Source organism: Rosa rugosa, chromosome 6 (assembly GCF_958449725.1).
Source record: "Rosa rugosa chromosome 6, drRosRugo1.1, whole genome shotgun sequence".
Lineage (NCBI taxonomy): Eukaryota > Viridiplantae > Streptophyta > Magnoliopsida > Rosales > Rosaceae > Rosa > Rosa rugosa.
Window position 1 is genome coordinate 4,848,660 of NC_084825.1, and position 6,000 is coordinate 4,854,659.

Consider the following 6,000-nt stretch of genomic DNA (forward strand, 5'->3'; position numbering starts at 1 on the left):
GTTGAGATTTGTGTAACATTTTGGGTCCAGTGAGACTCTTTTAATGTTTTATTCCATGGGACTGAAAAGTTCGAGGAATGAAGATCTATGACCTTGGGCAGAATATCAGGTAATCACGTCTTTGGCCGGACGAGTGGTTACGTTCAGTTAGAGCTCTAGTCTGTCAACCACAATTGTGATTCATGGGGTAACGGGATGATTGGTTATATCTAACTCATGAGATTACGTGTTTTTAGGGAACAAGGTGTGAGTTGCTTCCTTATTAACGTTTTTTAAGAGGACAAGGTGCAAGTTGTTTTACTTATTAACGATTTGATAGAAATCAAGGTGTGAGTTGCTTTCTATGGTACAATTGATAGAAATCAAGGTGTGAGTTGCTTTCTATGTTGTGTTTGATAGAATTCAAGGTGTGAGTTGTTTTCTATGTTGTGTTTGATAGAAACCAAGGAGTGTGTTGCTTTCTATGTGTTTGGCTCCAATTTTGCTGCAGCTTGGTCAACAGTCTCTTTTCTGCGCGGGCGTGCCAGCACCGTTCGGGTGCGGTCGTCGGGGGTGTCCCTTGACCTGACTTCTTTTGAGCGATTGTAGACGAGGAAAGCACCAACCTCGTCGTAGGATTCTTTATGCCTCGTGGTGAGGACTTTTGCTGTAGTTTCTTCTTGTTCACAAGTCGATACTCAATATTGCAGATTGAGCAGAGCGAAATCACCGGGAAGTATAGAGATCTTGCTAAAGCGTGACTTTAGCTTGGCTGGAAGGTTTGCGAGGGCGTTACCCTTGCTTGGCTGGTTCCATAACCGTTGATCGCGGTACTACAATCGGCTCCCGAGGAGACTAGGACCGAAGTACGTTGACAGAGGGTTTGGTGGCACTGAAAGTCGGCTTCTGAGAAGACTAGGACTAGGAGTGTGATCACCGGTAAGAGAAAGAGAAGGAGAGGAGTTGCTCTTAGAGAGGTTTGCTCTAGAGAGAACTTAGATCATCTTAGAGATGTGTTGATGAGTGAATTGGTGAGTTTTTTGTTGTTGTACAAGGGTGTATTTATAGGAATATTTTGTAGTGTGAATGCTTGGTAACCATACACTCAAGTACCATATGACTCATACAATGACTCATACTATATGACTCATACAATGACTCATGTATACTACACCAAGAATGATGAATTTCGGAGATAAGGAAGCACTTTCGGCTCCTTTATTCCTTGAATTTTTATCTCCATCAAGCACTCAGATTTTGACCATGATCTCTTCATAACAAATGTTCCACTATGAGTGTAGATCATCCTGTTAAAATTTCAGAGCTTTTGGTATAGTGCTTAGGCCAGAAAGGCTGATGGACCTCTTACAGGTCCAGCTTTCCAGTTTTGCTTCTGCAAAAGATTGGACTGATTGTTTGAAGGCCTTCCACTCATATCTAGCTCTGGAACTCTTCATAAGAAATGATCCTTAGGATGTCTAGAATTAATCTGGAAAGTTTTAGCTCATTTGGATTTCATTTGGTTAGCCTGCCGCCCCTCATTCCTTGTTTAGCTCGGTTTCTCCTGGCCGAAGTAGGAAAAAGTGCTAAAATGGACTTTTCATTTTCATGCTTCCATAGTAGGCTTTATTTAGCCTCTAAATATATATTTCAAACTTGTCGAAAATATATACCTTGAGCCACTGACATTGGCTCAATTTCTCCAAGACGTGCTTTGTCGGGCCAAAATGCTCTTTTTGGGTCCAAACATTGCCCCCCAGACCTCGAAGTCAAAGGTCTTCGTCTTGACTGAAGAGGTCTTGAATCAGCACTACTCTTATAATGTTGATGCTCCAAAGCCACTTGTATTGGCTTGACTGTTTCCATATAGGCCTCTAAATAGGTCATAAAGCAAACTGTTTGCTTTCATTTAATCCTTCACGAGTCTTATGCCAAAGAGGATGATTGGATCATGGCTATCGTCATCATGACGTGTGACCAAGTGAAACCACCATATTTTGCTACAACTTTAGCATCTAAAAACCGCATCGGTTTTAATCATGTTTTATTTAAAAAACATCAAGCCACTATGCTGGCCCTGCGGTGGTAGGAAAAGGTGGAATATCTTCATTGTCGCTTTAGATGCGATTCTCAAGATGGAATAATGACTCATTAATTATCAACTAGGGCCACTCACTGGCCCAGCTAATAAATTAATCTCCAAACATATTTGAGCTATAAATCAAGGCGTATTGGAGAAGTATCTTCACTGTCGCCTTAGATGCGATTCTCAAGATGGAATAATGACTCATTAATTATCAACTAGGGCCACTCACTGGCCCAGCTAATAAATTAATCTCCAAACATATTTGAGCTATAAATCAAGGCGTATTGGAGAAGTGTTCCTCACAACCCAGAAATGGCATCCAAGAAACCATTTGTTATCGATCAGGCAGATGAAATCACTGAGAAAGCCGCATTCACCTGGCGGACTAACATGAGTGTTCGATGTAGAAGTCAGACCGGAGAGGAGAAAAGTCGACTGATGGGCTTTGGTGGCGGCGATAGTCAAGCGAGTCTGGGTCCCACACCTCGCGATCGTTTGCCAAATGATGCTATGGCTTATTATGCGCTTCCCATCCGCCGTCCCATCCCGGCTCTTCTCCGGTCTCCTGCCGATCTTGGAGGTTGGGGCCAGAAACATCATAGAGTCAAAATTGGTTTCTGGCCCTCAATCCAACCTCTTGATGTAGTCTGGTACAATGAGGTTCGTGCCCGAGATTTGGCTCGCTGGCGCGCAGTAGGCATTGCGGATGCTATTGACTTGTGTCTTCAAATTCCCGGCGGCCTTAATCGCGCTCCTCTTGATGCGGCCTTTTGCTTCTGGAACACCGCCAGCAACACTTTTGATTTCCGCTTTGGGCAGATGAGTATTTCCTTATTGGATATTCTCGCTATCACGGGCCTACCCATCCACGCGGCACCGTATGTTCAAGGCCGATTTGATGACGAGAAATTCCCGCTGCAAATGACTCAGACTGGTCGCAGCATTCATAGCAGATCTTTCCCGTCTTGGCGAAATTACTACCGCGGACATCATGACGAAACTGGGGGAATTGCCTTCCTCGAGTGGTGGCTCTGTAAGTTTATTTTCTGTACTTCTGCTGGTAAACCAACTGGCACTTGGTCCTCTTTGGCCACTGCTCTTTATAATGGCACAGTCGTTGGCCTTGGTCAACCGGTTCTGGGTTCGCTTTATCGAGCCCTTTATCAAGTCGCTATCCATCCATTCGAAGTCCAATCCTCAGGCCCCTTCTGGATTTTGGATTTCTGGCTCCAGACTTATTTCCCCCATTTTCGCCGACCAGACATGCCAGCAGTGCCTCCAAATGACGTTCTGTTGGGCCGGTGGTTCTGCCGCGAGGGAAGGTATGAATCTCCGGCATTTTCCGAGTGTTTCTCATTTTTGTATCTTCTGGATGAAATGCCGGATGTGAAGTTGGTGGTAAATAGAAGATTCCCCGCGATATTGGCAAATGGGTTTCTTCCTCGCCCGGGTCATCGCGAAGAAGCTATGATGATGTTTCGCCGCACTATTTCTTGCTCTGACATTCAATTGGCCACGGATGAACTAAGTTACGAACTTTATGCACCCAATCACTTTGCTCGTCAATTTGGGTTGGCCCAGTTGGTACCCTAGCCTCTGGTTGATTCTGCCAATTACTACACCTCTTGGCGGAGATCAGCTCCGCCTGGGTCTGCCCCCTTTCAGAGTCAGTTTACTTTGATAGTGATTCCCCCTTGGGTCAGAGCGCTATACCCCCTCAACGATGTTGATGATGACTATGCTGATTGGTGGAAAGAAGTGTCAGTGAACTGTTGGGGCATGAATAACTATGACCTTTTCGCCATCCTTTTCCGCGACTTGGAACATCCCTTTGCCGTGGACAGCGACATCCTTGAACAATATTATGCTGGCGAGGCTCCGCCTCCTGTTCCTGCTCCTCCGCAACATCAAACTGTTCCGCCCCCGCAGCCGCAAAGGCCCTCGCGGCAAGCACAACCGGGAATACAGATTCGTGAACATGGGGCATCAGTAATTTTCCAACTTCCCTCACCATTTCTTTTCCTTGGCTTGAGTATCAATCCTTATTGCTAAGTACATTTGTTTTATTTTTAGCGTACCACCCGGAGCAGGGCAGCCTCTACTCAGGCCGGGAAACAGAAGGCAGTAGCCGAGGAGCCTCCTGAGGGGGAGTCCTCTGACGATGACAATGTGAGCCTTGCTGAGGTAAACTGCCCTAGACTAATTCTGACTTTGCACATTTGGCTTTCCAAACCCCTTCTATTTTCTGAGTTGTGATTCCTCTTTTGTGCAGGTAATTGCTGTTCATACTTGCAAACGCGGTCGCGCCCAAATCGCTGAAGAGGACTTTGAGGATGACGAGCCTTTGTCAATGCGGCTGGTAAGCTCTGGCCCTGTTTTATTTTATTTAAATTTTAGAATCTGGGCAGGATCTTCATTATGTATCTTTTGACAGGTCCGTCGGAGGACTACTGATCCCACTCGCCTGAGCGAGGCTGGATCCTCAGCCGCTGCAGAAGAGCCAACTCTCTCGCTAGTTCAAGCATCAACTAACCCCGTGGCGCCTCTTCCGTCTCCCACATCTACAGAGCATCTGCAAGGTCCCACCATTCTAATAACGATCTCTGATGACGACTCCTCGGAGCATGAAAGTGTGGAAAGCCACTCTGAGGATTCTGCCGCTTATGAGGAACTGATGACGACAGAGATTCTAGCGGCACTAGAGGTCCAAAAGGTGAATGAGGTGAGGCCTCTTCCTCTTGAAGACCAAGTACCAGATATTGACCCGACAGCTCGAGAGGTAAGCCACTGTTGGCCAATGCTTTCCATTTCCCTTTAGATCCAAACCCGCTTTCTGACATTTCTGAATCTAACCAGGATTCGGTTTGTACCGAGGAGGTGGCTACAAATGCTGAGGGTCCTATCGGCCGGACAGTCACCCTAGAGATGGAAAATGATACTGACGGTGGTGGTGCCCCCCAAGTCTCGCGAATAAATGAGACAACTGTCGAAGCCGATGGCCCTGTGCTTGAATCTACTCCACTTGCCCATGGTGAGCCGCGAGTTGAGCTTCCAGATTCTCCTGCAGCAGAAGGGACAGACCAACCTGTTGAAGATGAAGAAACTGAAGAAGCTGTCCACCCTTTTGCATTGGTGGTTCGTGATCCTGTGGCGCCTCTTCCTCTTCGTCCTCCTACCAGATTAGAGAGATTGAGGAGGGTGTTGGAGGTAACTCCTCCTTCTGCTGTGGATGAGGCTAAGATGGTGCTTCACGAACATCTGGGTCCTCGGGTATTGGAGACTGACATCCTCCCGCGAGTCTTGGAAGCTCTAAGGTATCTTCGCCAGGAGAAGGCATTGACCCTACAACAATTTAGTGCCATTGACGATCTGCTGAATGAACTTGGTGAGGCCCGCCAACGTCAACCGGTCGCGAACGCCCAGGCTCATGACACTCGAGAAGCTTTGAATAGCCTCTCTCGAGAAATGGACATCTCTCGCGGTATTTTAAATGAGCGAAACAACCGCCTGCGGGAATTACAAATCCAAAGGTCCGACTTCAAACTTCGGATCGAGGACCTCCATATCGGTTTAGCCTTTGTTGAAAATGCGATTGCTACAGAAGAAGCCCAACTCGATGAACCTTTGGCAGCTTCTGAAGAAATGGGCCGCAACCTGGCCCATCTCAGAGAACGGGCCACTCAGGCCGAAGCTAGTGCTATTGCGGCGAACCTTCGCGTGGAGGAACTTTGCTTGAAATTGAGCTTTGTGGGCCAATCTCTGTAGGCCCCCTCGAAAACCGTTCGGTCTCCTCACATGCTATTAATCCTCTCTTTTCCGAGATTTAAGGCATTAATCACTCGTTGAAAAACAACGGTCGTGAAAAAATAATCTCGTGAATAGAATAGTTACCTTCTTGGAAACCGTTCTCGATAATTGAAATAGAGCTTCATCCA